The sequence below is a fragment of the Syngnathoides biaculeatus genome, chromosome 8 (assembly GCF_019802595.1).
Source record: "Syngnathoides biaculeatus isolate LvHL_M chromosome 8, ASM1980259v1, whole genome shotgun sequence".
Lineage (NCBI taxonomy): Eukaryota > Metazoa > Chordata > Actinopteri > Syngnathiformes > Syngnathidae > Syngnathoides > Syngnathoides biaculeatus.
In genome coordinates, this window is record NC_084647.1 from 11,624,475 (window position 1) to 11,647,450 (window position 22,976).

A 22,976-nucleotide genomic window follows, 5' to 3' on the forward strand; every position below is an offset into this window, starting at 1 on the left:
CTCCTGTTATGATTACTGACACGTCAACTGTGCGTAACTGGCCCACACGTGCACAACAACCAAAGAGGCGTGACTCACCGAAGTCCGAGGCTGGCTGTAAATCCTGCAGCGTGGAGACAAAGAATGCCATCGAAATCCATATGGAAAAATGAATCACGTTTACTTTCGTGGAGGATGTGAAGTGAATCATCGCCAGTGATACGTGCATAGCGCTGACGTACCCGGTGTACCAACACAGAAGGCCCATACATTATGGTTGCTCCACCCAGCGCGTGGCTGGTATGAGAGTTCGTAAACGACAGATTTGGATTGTCAGGAAATTGTAACCAGCCAGAAAAACTCAGTTTTGCATACTCCTTCAGACATAAGCACACAGGAGACAATGGCTCCAATTTAGCAATCGGTCTGTTTCTTCGATGCATCCGTTTTCTGAACCGCTAATCCTTACAAGGGTCGGGGAGGTGCTGGAGCCTATCCCAGATATCATCGGACAGGAGGACGGGTACACCCTGAACCGGTTGCCGGCCAATCGCAGGGCACATAGAGACAGAATCAGAATTATATGTGGGAAACGCTGTAACCAGTAGAGCCACCGTGCCAGGGACTGTTTCTTTAAACGGTAAATTTAGTGAGATTGAGTCAGGAATTGAAAATCCACTCAAAGAGCAAGTAACAACTGCTGAGTATTAGCTTGAGATGACTAAGAACTGGTTTTGGATGATTTCTTTTTAAAACTGTACTTTGCTCCAGCGTATTAGAATTATTAGATTTGGATTTGGAGAAAGTAGTCACCGAAGAGAGCTTCAATGTTCTTCAGTGTGTTTTAGACTTTATCTCCAAAATTGCTGTCAATGTACTGGATTTTTTTTTTCCCCCATTTCTACTTATCTACCACCCAATTTTCAAAATGCATTACATTTTCTATATTCCATTATTTAAAATTGATTTCCTTTCTCTACAGAACAGCTTAATGGCAGACAGACAGGTCTCATTATACAAATCAGTCAATCCTTTTTATCCATTATTACACAAAAAAAAAAAATAGCTTATCATAATTTCAGTCTGGCTCGTCTATCTTTGGTGCAATGACAAAGAAACAGAATATAGAGCTTCCTAGGATCTGCATTTAAAATTAAAATACACTCAAATGAACGTGTCTGTCCATGCATGAATGGAACTGATTTTCAGACCCTTAAAGAAGGTCCACTATAATGTGTAAATTGCCCTTTTAAAACACTTTCCCGAAAATTGGCGCATCAGAGGCATAACAGGAAAGCCGACATTCCTTCACCAATTCCGATCGGAATGTCACCATGGAAAGCAATTGCAGGGCAGAGGTTGTGCTGTTTTTTTTTTTTTTTTCCATTATTTTGAAGGCCAAAGTGGCTGATAGGTTCCAATCTTTCAGACAAATTTGTTGACTGATGGCCAATTATTAAGAAAAAAAAAACTCTGCTATTTTCACATGCTCTATTAAAGTAAAGATGAAATGTCAACTAAACCTGCGGTACTTGTGGAAAACCTTCATACAGCGGGGAAGAACGAGCACTGTCAGAATGCCTTGCAGCCCTTTATAATAAAACCCTCCTCTCGCCATTACACGACAAATAAACTCACCACATCAGTTACTGCCACATTGTTTAATGGCCGTTGTGGCCAGCGGTGCAAGTTATTGTCAGGCGTTTGCTTAATTAGACTGCCAAAAGTATATTGACCAACGTAACCTCTCTTACTACTCTATCATGTGTTTTCCTATAATCCTATAAATTAATTGGGGCTGGGTTTGGAGCCGAGGGCTCGAGTGTTATAAACAGTGCTTTTCAGAGAGCAGCATTTGGTTTTAACACAGATCAGTAAAAGAAGCGACTCTCGGGATCATGTAATAAGTCCATGCAGTACAGTAACCGTGTTTTGACTAGTGGGAACGACACAACATATCGCCCTAAAAATATTGACATTTACGTCCCCGTCGAAGAGAATGAAAGGAGCCACTCTGATTAACGGTGAAGAGTGGGGTTGTAAACGCACCCAGGACAATCCTGACCACTCACTTTTAGATGCATCTTGTTCTACTGGTCCATATAATTCCCAATCCTGGACTACCCCGACCCTGGCATACTCTTGTACACCGGTCACGAAAATAGCTTACTCTCTAATTCATCCCAAATACATTGTATCCTACAAAAAACAAACAAACAAAAAAAATGCGGGTTTAGTAGCTAGACCAGACTTCTTGGCTCATGTAGAGGTTACTGAGGAGCAGGTTGCAGAGTGTTGGGCATCTGAAGAGAACAGCAGACTGCCAGACCAATGAAAACGGAACAATTATTTTTCAAATTGCAATGTTAGAGGTCACTTTAAGGGTACGTCAACGGTGGTGCTCACACACACACACACACACACACACACACCTGGGATTGAATGTCTTGTTGAAACCATATTACTGAATGTCTTGACAACATCTATAACTTGAGTTTTTTTTACACTCAACAGCTGTACAATCAGGGACAGCCCTCTCAAATACCGATGTTCATCGAGCATTTAACCGTTTAACTTGTCATAATATACATTTCAGCACTTCATTAGGAAACCTTATAATTCATGCTTAATTAGTTTTACTTGTGGTTTTATATTATACGTGAAGTTTTGAAGTTTCGAGTTGAAAGAGAAATTCTGGAAGGAACTAGAAGGCCATGATGTACGGATTAGAAAGGGTGGCCGGGAAGAAACAACAGGAAGCAGAACTTGAGGTAGCAGAAATGAAGATGCTGAGGTTCTCGCTTGGTGTGAACAGGTTGGATAGGATTAGCAATGAGCTCACAGCCAAAGTTGGATGTTTTGCAGACGAGGTGAGAGAGCGCAGACTTTGATGGTTTGGACATGTCCAGAGGCGAGAGATCGAGTTTATTGGTAGAAGGGTGCTGAGGATGGAGCTGCCAGCCAAACGAGCGAGAGGAAGACCAAAGAAAAGGTTGATGGATGTTGTGAGGGAGGACATGAGGACAATGGGTGTTGGAGAGGAGGATGCACGAGATGTACTTAAATGGAAAAAGATGACACGCTGTGGCGACCCCTAACGGGACAAAGCGAAAGAAAAAGAAGAAGACGTTTGACTCGTTGATTTTGACGGTGAATATGGGAGCTATATCTATGTCAGGAGTGCGATCGCGCAGCCAAGTCTCTGTGAAGCACAGGGCGGGTGGAACTCTGGAAGTCTTTGCTGGTTCTTATCAGGAGATAAAGCTCGTCTGTTTTGTTGGGAAGGGAGCGTAGAATCGCGAGGTGAATCGACGGGAGCGCCAATCTGTGTCCTCTCCTGCGAGGTCTCGCATCCCCCTGCGGCGGCGCCTCCTTGCTCCTTAGACTGTAGTCGCTGCTGCGGTGAGTAACTCGGGGAAAAACTCAGCGAATTTGTGAGAGTTTTTGAACAAAAAATGTCCTGTGAAGACTCCCTGATGGTTCGCTGGTCTTCCCTTGTGATCGTTCGTCCAGAGACAACCGAAAAACATAAAAACATAGATAATACCAGGGCGCAGCATAACAAGGTGACCACAAGAGTAGGTGTCATGATATGTTGATCGAGCTAATGAGCTGATGCTAGCAATCAAGTTAAATTAAAATTGCCAATGTATTGAACAAAGTCAAAAAAGGTAATTCAGTGAGTTGACTTTCACTAGCTAAAAGAAAAAAAAAATGTTACATTTAAACTACGAGCAAACAAGTGGGCCAGAACTATGAAAAGAATCTCTCACAGAAAAATGTCTTCCAAAAACATTCTATTTTCTTTTTCCTCAGAGTGAAAAACCTTGCAACCAAGGTAGTGAACATTTTAAAATGACTCCATTCCTCAGTCTTGATACGCTTCCTGATCGGTTTTGACAGTCATCGCTGATTAAGTTCACGGTGATTGACCTTGAGTGACCGACATTCCTAATCAACAAATGTTTTAGCGCTCACTGTATGTCCGTCCCCCGTCGTTGTTTTGAAAATATTTTAATGAGATACAGCTTTACACAAGGTCAAAAGCAACCTTTCATTACCAGCAACAACGCACAAGGGCGCACGACATTTTATTCCGCACCGAGTACCTAGAATAAGTCCAAATGAAAAGGAAAAAAATGACAAAAAAGGCAGTTTCTACTTCTTGTTTTCTGATCTTTTTTTCCCCCCTTGCACATTTATCACAACCTTCAGATAAGTCAATTTCAAAATTGCACAAAGACAACCCAAGTAAATGTCAAATGCAATTTTTATATAAGGGATGGATGGATCTCATCCATAAGACAATGTTTTTTTTTTAACGTTAATAAATGATTGTGCCACCTTTGGAAGCAATAACACAAATCAAGCATTTGTGAAGAATTGCATCGTATGGAGGAACTTTGATCCTTTGCATAACCATTTTAAATTAGACAAATTGAAGCGCTTTCAAGCATGAATTGCCCGTTTAAGCTCATCAAACCGCATCTCAATTTGATTTGTCTTGGCCCTTCCAAAAAAGAAGGACAACACCTAATGCCTTGATCGGACACAACACAATTTTTTTTATAATTTTGTATACCAATACCCCCGCATCCCGTCCTTTATGATCACTGGACTTTATCTTGTCAAATACATTCGTTGCCATGTACCACGGCAGCAAAAATCAATCGGGCACGTATTGTGTTGGTCATTAAAGAACAAAATGGGGGAACATATGTGGTGGTGGTCACCAGTTCTGGGGAGAAGACATTCAGTTGCTTGATGTGTATTCACAGTACAGCTGAACTTTGGAATTTGAACAACTTGGGAGTTGTACAAACCGGACTTTGGTCTTTGGTCTCAGGGTTCGAACACCTGGGCAGCGCTCAATGCACGTTAAACGGGAAGCCGAGTCAAGGCGAACGTTGAAAAATGCACACGGGGCGGTTCTCGAGACAAGTCAGTGCTCACTTCTAGTCAGGCAGTCACATCGTGAACACGCACATTTGCGAGTGTTTCTGAAGAAGTTATTTTTTTTTCCCCCCAGTAATTTCTTAGTCATGGCCCCAAAGAAAGATAACAGTGCAGCAAAGGTAAAAGGAAAGTTGTGCGAACCACAGTCGATTTAAGGAAAGCGATAGCTGCTAAGTATGAAAATGGTGTGCGTGTTACGGCTCTTGCTAACTAGTGGCTAAGTCGACTATTTTGACTATATTAAAGAATAAAAATGTAATAAAAGGCATCTAGTGTTGCCAAATGCGTGACTAGCATTACAAAGCAAAGGCCACAAATAGAAGAAATGGGGAAGCTACTGGAGAATTACCAAGTCAAATCATGGAGAGTGACTTCATTGTAACACTTCCTCCCTCCCTCTCGAGTTCCTCCGAGGCCATCACACCGTGACCATGAAGATAAATGACACGTTACATTTAAGTTGCTTTCAATTAATGCATTTTGTAGTGTTTAAATACAGGGTTTACATGTTTTTACATAAATAGGAATTAAAATGGGAATTTACTCTTTGGAGGTTCGGAACGAATTAACTCATTTACATTATTTCCTATGGAAAAAAATGTTTTGGAGGTTGAAAAATGAATCAGACATTGAGTTTCCACTCCACTTTTAATACGCAAATTGGCAACATAACGTTACGTAGCCTGGCAAGCTAATGCTAGCATTAACAGTTGTGCGTAAACATACAGCCCTTAAGTCGAATCACGCGCGATAGTTGGGCTTTGTGTGAAGTCATTTGATTACAATCTTTGTCTTCTTTTCCTTCCGGCTTGTCCCGATAAGGGGTCGCCACAGCGTGTCATCTTTTTCCATCTGACTAATTTCATTACATTCAAGTCATTTAATCGAGTGATTAGAATACATGACCTGGGATGAGAATATTTTTGCACATATTCAATATACAGTCATTGATCGGCGATTGGCCCCAAAAATCCTGCTTGTGTAAAGTACACTTATATGTAATTTACTGCATGAATATCACTCGCAATGACTGTATAGCTTTGTGACAGATATATTTCCTGTAGAAATATTCTGAAGCTTAGCTATGAGGTCATTTATACCGAGCTGTCCTAGAATAAAGGATAATACACGAGCAGGTAAATATAATGGGAACAAAAGCTTGAAACAGATTCTCGCATACCGTCGGCCTCATGTTGCTGGTTTAAGGAAGCAATGTAAGAAGACATTAATTGGAGTCTGATATATTGAATAAAACGATCTGTAATGGCAATTTACCGTCAGTCGGATTTGCCATTACTGTGGGTATTTGTGCCAGGTCTGTTCATAATTTCAATCATTTTATTTCATCGCATACATCGCTGACAACCCCTCCAACTGGTTCAAAGGTAGAAGAGATGGAATTTTGGCAGCTGCAGCTAACACGCATTCGAACACACACACACGCGCGCATACACAGTAGGCTCACTGGCGGGTCATTTTTACCACAGTAACACTGCTGAGCAGAGGGAAACACTGCTAAATATAGAAAAGAACTGAGCAGAAGTCCAATGACATTCAAGGAAAGTGTGACAATCGATTGATTACCTAGAGAGACTAAAAATCAGTTGATACGAACATTTAACCAGAATTGAAAGAATTGTTTTCTCCGTGTGTGTTTGGTTTATTATAAACCATACGAGGTAAAATACCTATCAAAAAGCTAAGACAGAATAGGAAGTGCAATTATGGGCGGGTATAGTATGCCAATTTTTGAATATTATGAATAGTAATCGGGCTTTGAATTGGCTATTTACCGTCCAATATCGGTGGCGTTTTGCCGTGTCCGAGATAATGATATTTGGATTGAAGCGATTCAAGTCAATAATGGGGGAAAAAAAAAAAATCAAATGTGGAAAATGCGGAATGAAAGAAAGGATCAGGATATAAATTATAGCTTTCTGAACTGACATCTGTTTTGCGGGCTGTGTCGAGTTTTTCGCGACGTGATTACAGTCCTTAGCAAGGCATTTGATGCGTCGTGTAATTGCATATGCGTAACGCGAATGCAGCATGCGGGACTTCAACAAATTCTCCACTCCAGCTTTCCACTGTGTTGTCATATACTGGAGCTTCTTTTATCTCTTGATGAAAGGACATATTTGGACATGGAATAAGAGTAACCAATTTCTGACAAAATTCTTCAGTTTGGGGCTGCCGTGTCAAAGGTCCTGGTTCTTTTTCAACCCGGTACTGGAAAGCGATTCTAATCGAGGTTGAGTATAACACTTGTAGGAATTCAGTGCTAAATGGCGTTTGAAGTAGAATGGTTAGCTGTGAAGCCGTCTGGGATATTGTAAGTCAGACGGATTCTTGGGGACGGGTGACCCCTTTGCAATTGACCCTGGAAAGCGTGTAGTGGGGCTGTTGTGACGGACAATTCCATCGCCGCAATTACGTATTGACTACAATCCCCGGGTGCCCAGCTCTTTGGTCATATCACAGGTTTTGAACCGAATAGACCAGGTTCAAATTAAGGTCGTGCGTACTTGTCCTCACAATTCAATTGCACACGAGCGTCGTACCCGCAGGTAATTTAGGTTTTGGCGCAAATGTTTTCATTCAGTCACTCCCTCTGCTACTCTGCGTCTGCCTCCTCTCCCACTCGTTCTATTGTCCCTTCAAACATGGCAGGTTTCTAGTGTGACCGGCCGACGATCGGCTTTGCTGTACTAAGTACTGACTCTATGCTGAGGAAGTGGGTAGTTGCTAAGAGCTAGATTCATTGCTCACAAAGCCCCATACCCACCAAAAAAGGCTTAAATATAGGCCAAATATTACTTGCTTTTTCTCTAGGCGAGTATTAATTAAGGGAGATTCCTTCTGAACCCATTTTTTTACCATTACATCTAGAAAATAGCATAATTAAATAACTCTATTCTTTTGTGTATGTCTGTCTCTCTGTGTGTGTATTTCATAGGCAGTACTTATTTCAATCCAAGGTGCACATATGTGTGTCTGATGTGTATATATAAAATTCCTTTTGAAAAAATAAATAAAATTCGTTTTGAGTCGGGTGGTAGGTTGGAGCAGCTGGCAAAGCGTTGGCCTCACAGTTCTGAGGTCCCGGGTTCAATCCCAGACCCGCCTGTGTGGAGTTTCCATGTTCTTCCCGTGGGTTTTCTCTGGGCGCTCCGGTTTCCTCTCACATCCCCAAAACATGCAACATTAATTGGACACTCTAAATTGCCCATCGGTGTGATTGTGAGTGCGACTTTGTCTTTGTGCCCTGCGCTTGGCTGGTGACCAGTTCATGGTGTACCCTGCCTCCTGCCCATTGACAGCTGAGATTGGCTCCGGCACTGCCCATGACCCTTGTGAGCATAAGCGGCAAAGAAAATAAATGGATGGATGGATGGATGGTTTAAATCATTTGTATCTCAATGCACAATGTGGCCAGTTATCTCAAAACATAGATAGTCAGGTATAGAACACAGTGACATCTATAGCCTCTTACTTTTTTGCTACCCACAACTCGATCAGTTTTGCAAAGTTTACACAAATGGCATGAAAATAGAAATCATCAAATGAGAGAAAGGGCACAAAAAAGTCTCAACAGCAGAGAGATGACGTTATTTCAAGCGCCATTTTTCAGTCTAACTCACGTAGCACAGCCTGGATTCAGCAAACAGCTCCTCTCAGCGCTAATGAATCCTGTGCCACTCGCAATGATTTGAATTTTCATACTGAACCACAAGTGTAAGCAAGGTTCCCATGAACCTAGGTCCTCCGAGTCCGCCGGATGGTGACTGCTAATTACATAAGGCGAGTTAGCAGAGACAAATGAGCACTTTGTCTTTGGAAACGTCTTACACAAGTCGCTTCGTGTTTGTCTTCCTGAATCGGGCTCCTTTCCTGTCAGGCAAATACACATTCCCCTTTATTTCTGAGCAGGAATACAACTCGTGAGCTGTTTTTTTTTTCTGTTTTTGTTTTAAATAGTTGCTAAAGACATTCCTCTGTTTTTGTAAACTAGAGTCAAACAGTTCACAGCCATGTTTTTGGTGTGCAGGTCAGGAGGAACACATTTTGAATAACAGAAGCCTCTGTGAAAGCAATTTTAAAAACCCCCGACAAAATAAACAAATAAGACCAACGACCGTAATTCCCGGCCTACAGAGCGCACCTGGTTAGAAGCCTCGGTACACAGAAAGAGTTTAACGCTCGCAATAACGCGACGCTAGTGTTAGCCGCATCACCGCATAGACCGCAGGCTTGAAAGCATGTGAAAAAAGTCACGGCTTGTAGGACAGAAATGACGATAATTGCTCCGCCCTTTGGTAGTGGAGAGGCAACCTCAGCCCATCCAATACTTGTTGGATCTCTATTATTATATTTAGCTTTATTTTTGCACATATCCAAACTGACTCAAGTGAACGAGGTCACTTTTTTGAGTGATTAAGAGTAATGTGAATGCATAAAATTAGTATGTTGCCTCATTCCATTGGCCAGACTGTATCACTTTTTTCCCCGATAACCTATTGTGTCTTTTCTCTGGTCTTTTCTTCAGGTTGGGCTCCCTCCCTCCAGGCTCCCCACCCTAACCCAATCATCTGTAAATCACCGCAGATGTCCTTCATGTTGACCCCAACTGAATCAAGGCACACCTGATATAGGTCGGTAAACTTGCCGTGCAGGTTCCCGTCACATTATTTTTTATTTGCAACTTACTACTTGGCCAGAGTCAGTCAAAATTGTTCCATACAGTGGACCACAGAGGAGGGTCGCAAATTTTCTGGTGTTGCTTGAATCTGTGTAGATTAAAGCTAACGATTGTCAAGGAATTCTTAAATGAGTGACAGAAGCTTTTTATCAGACATCCATTGCGTGACCCTCGAATGTGGACTTGGTATAAAAGTGTCAGCTTCAGTTTAAAAATGACCTTGGTTTTGTCAGGTGTGCGCTCAGAAAAAAATAAATACCCTCTGACGGCTACTTATATTTGACCCAGTTTTGTATCCACTTTGTCCATGTGAAACGTATCATGTATATGTTGAAAAGGAGAACAGACTGTTACAGGTCTGCAAACATACTTGACTAATAAAATATCATAATAATCATATTATGTCAATAGTATGAATATAGTGAGGGAATTGAACGGCAGCTCCCTGTGCAGAAGTCAGTGGAGTAAAAGTATGACACCAGTGGCTTGTTCTCAACTTACTTTGCAATTTTCACCAAGATTCTCTGTTTATTAAGATCCAAATCGATTTTGTAGTTCCAGTAGGAATATCACGTGAAAACCAACTTGTCTGTGACCAAATTGATGATCCAATTCCAGAGGCCTTTATTTTGACCTTTAACAAAGTTTGGATGCTTGTTTTCAAATTGATTCTTGACATCATTTTCGGTTTTCTGTGATCAGCAAGCTGTGGTCTTTTGTTTCAAGGTGCCATTCTTTTTTTTTTTTTTTTTTTTTATGACAAAGGAAAATTGGTTCATATGTGGCTGAAATAGTTTAAAGACTGAAGCTAATAAACACATGAAGTTGATTCAACCTACTTGGTATAGAGATTGGCACGGTGGATCAGCTGGGAAAGCGTTGGCCTCACAGTTCTGAGGTCCCGGGTTCAATTCCAGACTCGCCTGTGTGGAGTTTGGATGTTCTCCCCGTGCCTGTGTTGGTTTCCTCCGGGCGCTCCAGTTTCCTCCCACATCCTAAAAACATGCAACAATAATTGGACACTCTAAATTGCCCCTAGGTGTGATTGTGAGTGCGGCTGTTTGTCTTGATGTGCCCTGCGATTGGCTGGCAACCAGTTCAGCGTGTACCCGCCTCCTGCCCATTAACAGCTGGCATAGCACTTCCCGTAACCCTCGTGAGGATAAGTGCCAAAGAAAATGGATAGATGGATGGTATAGAGATTGTTTTTAGGCTTTGGTTTATAATTGTAACAAGCACGTAAATGACTATCACTACAAAAAAAAAAAAAAAAAAAACTCTTGCCCAAGCATTAGAGGAATCATCTGTCACAAATTTTGCTCAAATGCACTTCACTTGGATGACAACATGTTCAATATCATCTAGCACAGAATAACATCTTCCCATCGAATTATTCATCTCAATGCAAGCACAAGTGAAAATTCCCCTTTTTTGAGCATTATGAATGAAAAAGCACTTCATTCTCATTTATTTAACAAGTCGTAGCATCATAGATTACTCATGTGAAATGAACAAACATAACGTGCACTGTTATCGGGAAAAGTGTGATCTAAGAATGTTTGCAGTTGGGATCCATTGTTGAGCTCGTCAACCTTGAGGCACATGTTGGAAATCATAAAAGGACAATGAGCACTTTGTGTTTGTCAGCACAGGTTTGCTGTGTTTACGTCTCACGTTACATGGGTGGGTGGAAGGGCGAGAACTACCCACTGCATGAATGAAGAATACAAGAATAATCACCTTGTTTATGGAAGTAACTTTATCAATTGGAGAATATAGCAAGTTTGTACTACATGCATGGAGTTGTTGTTTTTCTACCAACACAATGAGACACAACACAGATACAGTACATACTGTACACGGCCATTGAAGTGTAATTATGCCCAAGTCAGTCTTGAACGCCTGTGGTATTTTGACAACTGTTTTTTTTTTAAAAATTATTATTACATGCATACACTTGCATGCAAATATGGTTCGAATCAGCTCCTGTATATAACCTGATTTCGATGCTTTTGTGTGTGGAGAGGAGATATTTATCAAACAGGAGCACCTGCTTAGATGAGAAATGTGCCTGTCAGCCGAGCCGCACCACAAATTTCCTCCCCAAATAGCTTCACTTTCAAAAATTGCATTACATACATTTCTGGTGCGAGTGTTCTCGTAAATGAGACAATATTTGTAAAACAGAATGTATTCCCATGACATGACAAGCAACGCTTTGCACTGCATTGTTCAAAGATTAAGCCCATGGCGCTCAAATTTAATGCTACGCTATTCAATATACAAATCTGCATTGACTATTATGTTATGTGTTAATACGGGTGGATGTCTCTGCTGAAGTAAGTGTCACAGTTATTTTCAGACAAAGCTGCATTCATAACAGCAGAGCACACGTTTCGTCGCACATTTATCGTCACAGATTTATTTTCAATGAAAACATGTCACGTCAAGTCAGGGCTGAAAGTTTTTGCTAATAAATATGGTGAATTTCTTTGTATTATTTCATACTAATTGGATTTAAGCTCGGTTGGTAGGGGATGGTTATTAAATCACCAGTTGTGTCTAAAGTCTGGATTGCTCGTTTGTTTTTTATATTATTTTATATTTTGTGTTTAAAGGAAATTGTCTAATATTGTTATGCCCATCAAAGCACATTACTTCAGTCCTTGATCAAGCCTTAATTGGAAACCGACATAACATTCTTAAGTCATAAGTCATTCTTAAGTCATTGTTTGTGTACATACATGTATATAAAAAGGCAGTCACAAAGAATCTTCGACTGCTGTCACCTTCATAGAAAAACTAAACATCATTGTTTACTGGTATTTTTGTAAAAAAGTGGCTGCATTTTGGAGTAATCTTCAAAAAGCAGAAAAAGAAAAATATCTACCACAATGAGACTCAAATATTCCCAAGATTGCTAGGGTCGGACCCAGGAGTCCACCCAAGAGCGACCGGGTGCTTGGGACACCTCCCACATGGAGGGACCTAGGATGGGTCACTGTCCCTACTGAGGAACCTCAAAACTGGCCACAAGGATGCCACCCTGCTGCAAACCTCCACCCTCCGCCCCCCATTGCCCCACATTCCCTGGCTCCAGAGGACTGATGTACAGAATCCCGGTCCGACACCAGTACGCCACCGACCCCACACCAGCCCCTCAAGAAATCCAGAGTATGTTTGTGTGCCCGGATGTGACCAGTAAAAAATATGACCAGTGAATGTTTTGAGTGTGTCCTAAGTGGCTGATAAACAGGCATTGCTTTTGCAGGCGGGCCCGTCCACATGGACAACCATAGAGAGAGAGAGAACCGACTTACCCAGCCCTTCAGGACTGCCCTCCCTCCCCAGTCAGCGCCCACTACCCACCCCAGAGTGCTGCAGGTGGACCAGCCCCCAGACCAGGCAGCAACAAAACCCCACAACACACCCCATTGTCATCAGGGAACACCCCCGTTTCCGCAAGAAGAGGGGAAGGGAACCACAGCTGGATGCAAGAACTGGAGAGAAGAGGAGGGAGCAGGTCCGAGGAGAAATAGGGTGCCCCAACACAACCTCCACCAGCAGCCGGAATGGGGAACCAAGGGGGACACCAGTTGGCACTGCCCTAGCAACCAAGATAAATGAGCAAATCTACCACTAGCGCAAGCCGGGAAGCCCTCCCAGTCATCCCCCCGAAAGACTGTGAAGGAGTAAAGATAATCCTGCTCCAACAGATGCCAGCAATGCATGCACAGGGCCAAGAAGAGAATATCCCCAATCCATGCGCGTGTCCCTTTCGTCATACAAATCAATTTTGAGTATCGAAAAGGAAACGAGTAAATAAGAAAAAAATAGAAATAAAACAAAATGAACAACAAAGAATGCAGAAGGCAAAACTTGACAACATAATTCGGTTATTGTCAGGTGACATTGTAAGCAGGCAAAGGAATCAAAGATTTATGTGCAGCATGTTGAAGAAGAATGACGAGCTTTTTGGGTAGAGAAAAATTGGTGTGTGGTCATTGATCATGATTGGATTATTTTGGAGGTAATTTTATGAGCCGTCAAATTGAAAATCTATTCTTGAGAAGGAGCGCTGAAGGAGCAAAAAAAAAAAAAAAAAAGAAAAAAAATAGTGCACTCTTATTTTGGCCGATTTTTTTGGTCTCCGAATATCGGCGACTGCAAAGTCATCCATACACTGCTTGAATTTATTGGCGCGTCCAGGCTGGTTGCTACTTTGGGGACTTGCACGATCTATGAAGGGGTCAAGCATAAGGTCTCAGTCATCTCGCGGGATTATCGTAGAACTGGCTGAAAGGTTAGTTAAGTGTGAAAATAACGTGTAGAAAAAGGCTAGTTCATCTTTTATAGGAGCGTATACATTAACAAGTGTGTATATTTTGTTAAATATTGATGCCTGCATCATAACTACTGTGTCCAGTTGTGGTAGATATACACGTTCATTATCCAAGTTAAGTGTGATGGAGGCGTTTTGTTAGGGATTTAAACTAGCTCCTCGCAGCTTGCTCGCATGTTTGGATAAACATGTCATTGCACATTATTGTAAAGGATAAATAGCTTAATTGGTTTCCAAGGGAGGGACCCCTAGACAAAGGGAGAATAAACATTTGTGCAACAACGGCAGCCATGTGCTTTTCTCTCAGAGAAACATTAAATATGGATGTTGCACGAGACTGTAGCGCTAAACCACGTGAAGGAAGGACAGGACAAAATGGGGTAGGACAAGAACAGGAGAAGAACCGTGCAAGACAAGGATTTTGAACCTGGTTACACAACGGAAAATGGGGTGGGACTGACTAAGTGAATTATAGAAGTCTCTAGAGGGGAGTCTATATGAGTTTTCTGTTGCAATAAGTGAGTAGTCCCATATCCAGTGAAAGAATCCCCAGCGGGGGTTTGTCTACAGACACTCGCAATTGAATTCAAACCACTGTGCTGTCACTGGCCCATCCGAGGTGCCCCGGGGGCGGCGGGGACCCGATCCCGACCCTTCAGACACCGTCCCAAACTCCCCGCTGACTGTCTGTTTTCATTCGAATTAGGATGGATCAATTCAAAGCACATTCTAAATATTTGTTTTTGTGTGTGCATGTGTGCTTGTAATATAACGTTCATGTCTTCTCGTACCTTCGATGGAGTGTGTGATCAATACCCTACAGCGGCAGCTGCAAAAAAGAAAAAAAAAGAAAAAACAGGAATAGAGAAATCTTTACAGTGATGACAACCAAGCGGCACATACTGTACAGTTCTCCAGACTGTTTTCTTCCTCTTTTGTTCCAACTTTCCGTTCTGAATTCTCCATTCTCTCATTAAAGCCTGTCCTTTTCACTGCTACCCGATCACATATTCTATTTCCACTTTGAAATTTATTACTCCCCCTTCTCATTTTTATATAATATCATTACTCCCTAATCGACGTAATCACTGAACTGCTCGCTATTGCTTTTTTGCTAAATTAAACACATCAGTCACACCTAAACCTTTAAAATACTTTGTGAAATTACAGGCAAAAGAGCGTCAAGATGAGAGAACAGTGGGGAAAAAGAAGAGAGGTTGCACCAGGAAAGCTAGCGAACGAGCAAATGAGCAACAAACACAATGTAAACAATCCCAACGGTGCCAGCCATGCTGTTTACTGCTTTTTGCTAATGTACCCCACCTCTCCGTAACTACGTGGACTCCCAACCTGAAGCCAACACACTGAGACCCCCCCTCAGCAACCCAAAACACTGCCCTCAAAACCACCATGGGCTGCCAAAAAATGGCTTCCATCGATCACGTACACGCCGAGTCAAAACTCGCTCCGGTACGCGAGCATAATGTGATGCTCACAAAGCAATACATGCTTCAGTGCTACCTCGCCGGATGTCAAGGCAAGAAGCGTGCCCCACAGCGTTGCGCAAAACCGTCCGAGATATTGAGCCATCGATCGAGCAGTACATTCATCGCCCGTCCGTCGATGCAGAGGACTACAGGCGTGGCCTCTCGGCGATCCATCGAACAGCCGTAGCAGACAACATCGCCGGGTACAAACCCAACATTGTATTGGGCGGCTACCCGCCTCCAGTAGCCGAACCCGAACGACAACTCCCGCGGCCCGTGAGATCGACGCTATCGCAACTCCGTTCGGGCTGGTGTCACAAGCTCAACAACTATCAGCATCGACTCGACAGCATCGTCGATAAATGCCCATTGTGTGACGTTGCCCCCCACGATACGCATAATCCCTTCAACTGTGCTCAAAAACCGACCACGCTGACGGTGGAACACCTGTGGAGCGCCCCGGCCGATGTGGCTTACTTTCTGGACCTTGATACGGAATAAAGACCATCCTACTTGGCTACAACAACAATCTCTCCATAAAGTTTTTTATACCGTAATTCCCGGCCTACAGAGCGCACCTGGTTATAAGCCTCACCCAGCACATTTGTAAAGGAAATACTATTTGGTACATGCATACGCCGCAGCTGTGTAAAAGCCGCAAGTGCCCACATTGAAACCCACATTGAAACACGAGATATTTACGAAGAGAGTTTAACGCTAGCTCCCGCTAACGCTAGTGCCGCACTAACAGGGCCGGTTAAAAAACGAAAAACATACTGGTAAAATCCGTGAGACACGCGAGCGTAGCGCTAACAGGGCCGGCCCAGTAAAAGTCACTTCCTCAGCACATATCTTCCACCGGTCTCACTCTTACCTTTTCCGCTCAAGTACCCCCTTGCGCCCGTTAGAAAAAAAAAAATGCACAAATTAGCCACATTACCGCATAAGCCGCAGGGTCGAAAGCGTGTGAAAAAAGACGCGGTTTATCGGCCGGAAATTATGGTAGTCACAGTTTGCGCTGCGTGCTGTGAGATGGTGTATGAAATCACAGCCGGACTGGTGGGAATACGATGATCCACAAGAGAGAGACATTCACCAGGGAGCTGTACCTTCAAGGGAGCGGCAGGGAGTTTATTTTTGCGGGCTGCTCGGTTGTTGGTTTAGAACGTGGAGAGTAAAGAAACACTTCCAACAATCACTTTTCTCCCCTCATCTCCTTATTTACTACAGCTACACAGGGGGATATAATCACAAGCAGACAAAGAACTCTGGAGGACCCGGGTATAACCAAAGAAAGCACAAGAGCAAAAACGAGGGCTCGAGCCCACAACCAAAACGTCTCATCTAATTAGCCACTTTAGACACTTTAAGACTGTGCATGAAAAAGGAAAAGAACCTTTGAAAGATGGGCCTCAGTATGCTTCACACTCCTTAGTAGTACACCCTAAGGACACAATGTCAAAAAAAAAACCAAAAACTCAAAAGCAGTCGCAAACAAATATGTAACTTATTTTGAATTTGTAGAACCGTGAGTGAAAACAGCTTCTAAATCTAGATAAATTAAGTATGCGTCGCTCCTTGTTCGTCTTTACTTTGAACCGTTCATGTTGCTCATCAAGCAAATGACGATTGTAGTTCATTTTCTAATGCCTTTGAAAAATAATACTATATTTTGCAAAAATAATATGTAAAGTAATGGTGTGACAAGCTGTTATCCAATTTACCTAAAATTTTGAAGCCAGTAATGCATCTTTAAATAATTTTCTATTCTACAACCTTGCAGCGGATTGGAAGAACTCATGCACTCTATCGGGGCACTAAATGGGTCTTGGTTGAGTCCTGATCAGTGATTGGTTGAGAATGTCATGGCGTTAAGCGGAAGTTGAAGGCTGTTTGATTGCGAGTCAAGCCCGTCTGCGTTACGATGAGGCATCATCGACACCACCGGTTCATTTTACGATTCAGTTCTGAGATTTGAATTTATTTTGTCCGCAATGGTACTTGAACACTGACCTCTGTTTACAGGCCTGACCGCCAAGCACGGAAGCAGGCTCGTTTTTGAAATTTGCACAGGGAACGTCCAAACTATTATCAGATGTTTTGCTTTTTAACCACTTGGCTTGAGCGGGACACTTGGCTGCCTTTCAAGAGCAGTACGCAGGTTAAGGATGCGCCGCCAACAGTTTGCCATTTATAACATAATGTATTGAGGAAAACAGAGAGAGGTTGGGCGGTGATGCCAGACGGGCACAAAGTCAAAGTTTGAAGCATGTAACCAGGAAACAAGGAAAGGAAAGGAAGATTTTTTTTGTCATGGAACGGAGAGGATGTGTTTGTGGCTGATTACACAAAATTTTACAACATTTTAGGTTTAAATGTGGTGAAGATCCAGCATGCAAGTGCTGAGTGAACATTATTTGACTTTTTATGAATAGGTTCTTCTTTTTCCAGACTATAAGGCGCACCGCATTATAAGGCTCACCTTCAATGATTGGCCCATTTTAAAGCTTTTTTTCATATATAAGGCGCATCAGAGCATAAGGTGCACCGTCGGCTTTTGAGAAAATTAAAGGCTTTTCGGTACGCCTTATAATGTGGAAAATACACAAACAGGTATAATATTAGTTTTTTGTGTTCTTGAATATAAGTTGGCAGGACGGTGGGTCAGCTGGTAAAGCGTTGGCCTCACAGTTCTGAGTACCTGGGTTCGATCCCGGCCCCATCTGTGTGGAGTTTGCATGTTCTCCCTGTCCCTGCGTGGGTTTCCTCCGGGCGCTCCGGTTTCCTTCCAGATCCCAAAAACATGCAACATTAATTAAACACTCTAAATTGCCCCTAGGTGTGATGATTGTGAGTGTGCCTGTTTGTCTCTATGTGCCCTCCGATTGGCTGGCAACCAGTTCAGGGTGTACCCCGCCTCGTGCCTGTTGACAGCTGGGATAGGCTATAGCACTCCCCGTGACCCTTGTGAGGATAAGTGGCAAAGAAAATGGATGGATTGATGGATAAATATAAGTTGACTTTTTATCAAGCAACAGTTCTTTAAGTCCATCCATTCATTTTCAGAGCCGCTTATCCTCACAAGGGTGGCGGGAGTGCTGGAGCCTATTCCAGCTCTCAACGGGCTGCCAGCCAATCGCAGGGCACACAGAGACAACCACCTGCACTCACAATCACACCTTGAGGCAATTTAGAGTGTCCAATTAATGTTCCTTGTTTTTGGGATGGAGGAGGAAATCAAAGTGCCTGGAGAAAACCCATGCAGGCGGGGCTGGGATCGAACCCTGGACCTGAGAATTGTGAGGTCAACCCTTTCCAGTTGATCCACCGTCCCACAATTCTTTATTAAGTTTTACATTTAAAACACATTTAATATATATTTGTTATTTTACAGAGCATGAGTCCTTTATTATCGCTTGCATGTGTGCCAAGTGCAAAAAAAAAAGAAGAAAAAGAAAAGAAAAAAGCATATCCACTCATGTGCTGTGGAAATTACCAATTTTAATAAAAACACGAACGGCTCTCTGGCAACTTTTACTGCGTGAACGTAGCTCGGCGAAGATAAAAGGATCGAGACCCCTGCAACAGAACACGGACTGACAAGCATTGTTGCCGTGCGCTCGCGCCGCCTCATTATGGACTGCACTGGCAGGACTATTTTCGAAAGATGATGCACCAGCACAGTGTTGGATGCGAAGGGCACAAACGTGAGCTGACTATTTCGAAAGGTACAGTGCGAAACAACAAGAACGAGTCGTTGTAACACAAGACATCCCCACACGACTGTTTGTGGGGTTCTTTTTTTTTCTACCTGTATGCGTTTTACAGAGTCAAGGTGAAAGTTTTGTGTGAACAACTCTGTTTACCAGCCCCTCTGCATTTATGCGAGGATTTGTTTGCGCCATTGTGTGTATCTGCATGGCCGCCAGCTCGATCGCACAGCTGTTATGAGATTCGGAGAGCAGGGGAAAATGTGCCAGAATCATGACCCCGTACTCCACATAATAGTTCCCTGTGCCAACACGGTGAACAAACAAAGCAAAAAGGTGCCAACAACGATGGAAGTAATTCAGGGGAAAAAGCGGCTGCTCTCGAAAACACGACTTATACTTAGCCCAGTAGACCACTACGACGTGCATAGCTTGGCCGGTTAATGCTTGCAATTGGCGAATGGCGGTTTAACTCTTGTTGGGGTGACACAATCAGCAATCCGTGCAGATCTCGGGCACGCTTCACAAGGTTAGTTTGCCCGCTGTCAAATTTACGATATACAGAAACCACACAGTGAGTGCTGACACCCGTATGCTAGTCTTGACCACCGGTAGTAGGGGAGGTCATTGGTAATGAGACCAAACTCCAGAGAAGTTGAAATCAGCCAGTAAGCAGTTTGATGGGAAACAACCATGCAAGTAGATATATTCTCTATTTGCAAAAGTAATCATTTTGAGTGAAAGCAACAATATTAATATTTTTGTTGCTGATGTTTCAACTTGACCCATTTACCTAACACTTCTTGAGCAAGTGAAATTGTTTGACTCCTCTTCTTCTTATCCTTTCGGCTTGTCCTGATTAGGGGTCGCCAAAGCGTGTCATATTTTTCCATCTAAGCCTATCTCGTGCATCTTCCTCTCTAACCACCCACTGTCCTCGTGTCCTCCCTCACAACATCCCTTAACCTTTTCTTTGGTCTTCCTCTCGCTCTTTTGCCTGGCAGCTCCATCCTCAGCACCCTTCTAACCAATATACTCTCTCGCCTCTGGACATGTCCAAACCATCGAAGTCTGCTCTCTCTCTAACCTTGTTTCCAAAACATCCAACTTTGGCTGTCCCTCTAATGAGGTCATTTCTAATCTTATCCAACCTGTTCACACCGAGCGAGAACCTCAACGTCTTCATTTCTGCCACCTCCAGTTCTGCTTCCTGTTGGCTCTTCAGTGCCACCGTCTCTAATCCGTACATCATGGCTGACCTCACCACTTTTTATAAACTTTTCCCTTCATCCTAGCGGAGACTCTTCTGTCACATAGAACACCAGACACCTTCCACCAGCTCTTCCACCCCGCTTGGACCCGTTTCTTCACTTCCTTACCACACTCTCAATTGCTCTGTATTGTCGACCCCAAGTATTTGAAGTCGCTCACCCTCGCTATCTCTTCTCCTCAGAGCTTCACTCTTCCTCCTCCACCCCTTTCATTCACGCACATATACTCTGTTTTACTTCGGCTAATCTTCATTCCTCCCCTTTCCAGTGTATTTCTCTATCTTTCTAATTGTTCCTCAATTAGAAGTGAATTGTTTTGCCTCCATGCCTTATAATTCGGCTTTTTGTGGGATTGAGCAGTATTAACAATTAGGATTTCATCTGAATGTATGAGCTCCACCACCAGCTCATCGGACATAGATGTACATTATTTTTGTTCCTACTGACTACATAAACTGAAGGGAAAAATTCATAAAACAGTGGTGAGGCCACCCATGATGTACGGATTAGAGACGGTGGCACTGAAGAGACAACAGGAAGCAGAACTTGAGGTAGCAGAAATGAAGACGTTGAGGTTCTCGCTCAGAGTGAGCAGGTTGGATAGGATTAGAAATGGGCTCGTTGGAGGGACAGCCAAAGTTGGATGTTTTGGAGATAAGGTCCAAGAGAACAGACTTTGATGGTTTGGACATGACCAGAGGCGAGAGAGTGAGTATATCGGCAGAAGGGTGCTGAGTATGGAGCTGCTCGGCAAAAGAGCGAGAGGAAGACCAAAGAAAAGGTTGATGGATGTTGTGAGGGAGGACATAAGGACTATGGGTGTTAGAGAGGAAGATGCAGGAGATAGGCTTAGATGGAAAAAGATGACATGCTGTGGCGACTCCTAACGGGACATGCCGAAAGGAAAAGAAGACTGACTACATAAATTGAGTCCCACACATTTTTAGTCGTAATAGGATTACCACGTATTGGAGACTTTTATCTCATTCTCTATCACAGACACACCAGATTATTGCAGAAAAGCAAATTTAAATACAACATGGATTAAATGTTTGACTTCAGAGGCTTCCCTTCGCAGTGAAAATGTTTCTGTTCTTGCTAGTTTTGATGTGGGTATACTGTACTTAAAAAAAAAAATGAAGGGATTAGCCACAATATAGATTGTATTCACAAAAGGAAATAATGACGCTCGTTCACCTGTGCTCTTGAGTTCTACATTAGTCCATTATTGAGCTTTTTCACATTTTAAGGACCGTAACGACTTTCCAAACTGGATTTTTCAGATATTAAATCAACTATGACAGAGCGATGCAGCTTCTTTAATCTGGATTCTGTTCCCAGTTGACGTCACTGGAATGCTCATATTACTTTCTTGCATTGCTGTGTTCACATCTTGCTCTCATCCGCAGCAAGGGAAGCGGAATATTTATCGGGGCACGATTGTGATATTGTGCACTAATCAGGGCCGTGAAATGAAGAGTAAATCCAAGGAATGTTAAGGGGGGGGGGAGCTCTGGGGCGCGCACACACACACACACACACACACACACACAAAATCTGGTCGAACGTCTTAAACTTTAATCAGAATCTAAACAAAATTATTTCATAAATGATTAGCTCTACCTGCCAATCTGTAATTGGACAACTTCAATTCCACTAGTTCGGAATGTTTTTTTCCTTGTACGTGGTCCACCAAACGCATCCACTCGCCTGATCCGTACTTGATATCTTGGCGGCATCGCACGCAGTCAAGCCTTGCCCGGTTCCTTGATTTTACGAATGTGTTCATGCAGGTACTCGTTCCCGACTTTATGTTCAAGCCAATTCCAATTCCATGGGTTTTTGATGCTGATTTCCTTGTCGATTTTTTTTTTTCCCCACATTGTCTTTCTCACCGTCTTCCCGTTGCACAATATCCCTTCTTGCGACAGACATTCTGTCAAATTCTCGTAGCAAAGCTTGACTACTGGCAGTGTTTTTTTTTTTCTTCTTACCAACACGTGTTTCAAAGCGAATACCGGGACAGGAAAGACAGAAGTTGTGCACGAATGCCGTAATGTCGTAAAAATAGGAAGTATGGCAATGTCGTTCGTCGGTAAAATTCACGTACACATTGCCAGGTCGCGCTATTTTTAGCCTGCGTTAAGTTCTTCTCTTGCAGTCAAAACATGTACTACGTTCAGCTGGCGTAAAACTCCGCGTGTCCGCGTGTATTGAGCCGCCGCGGTGTACGGGGCCTGGTCGCCGCGCAAGCCTATTAAAGCCGAGTAAACCCTTACCCCTTAATGATCTTTCATGTAAAAATAGAGAGAATAGTTTTGTGAACATCATATTTTTCACAACAGAATCCGCGGAATTCCGCGAATCCACGGAAATCTCACAGCCCTGACTATTTGTGCCTGTAGCGACCTTCCACGTGTCTTCACCGCCTCCAAGTACTCCCCCACCCAAGCTACAACTGTGCAGGAAAGTTAAGGTCGGACGAATAATTCTACATTTGATGCCAGAAAAATCAACTTAAGCCCTCTTTAA

The 22,976-nt window shown here is 42.9% G+C and overlaps 1 protein-coding gene and 1 long non-coding RNA gene across 4 annotated transcripts in view; one reads left to right on the top strand and one right to left on the bottom strand.

Annotated features, from left to right (window-relative positions):
• zgc:172282 (leucine-rich repeat and fibronectin type III domain-containing protein 1-like protein) overlaps positions 1-22,976 on the top strand; it is a 154,214-nt gene that overhangs the window by 67,950 nt on the left and 63,288 nt on the right. For 2 of the 3 annotated variants that reach the window (XM_061827707.1, XM_061827708.1), the window contains exon 2: positions 9,482-9,587. The exons of the other annotated variant lie outside the window; for it this stretch is intronic. The gene's annotated coding sequence lies outside the window, so the exon portion shown is untranslated. The remainder of the gene's footprint in view (positions 1-9,481; positions 9,588-22,976) is intronic. 3 annotated transcript variants of the gene reach the window in all.
• Positions 1-22,976, bottom strand: part of LOC133504956 (uncharacterized) — a 179,747-nt gene that overhangs the window by 52,039 nt on the left and 104,732 nt on the right. The window contains exon 3 of the long non-coding RNA XR_009796108.1: positions 10,474-10,629. This is a non-coding gene — a long non-coding RNA (uncharacterized LOC133504956). The remainder of the gene's footprint in view (positions 1-10,473; positions 10,630-22,976) is intronic.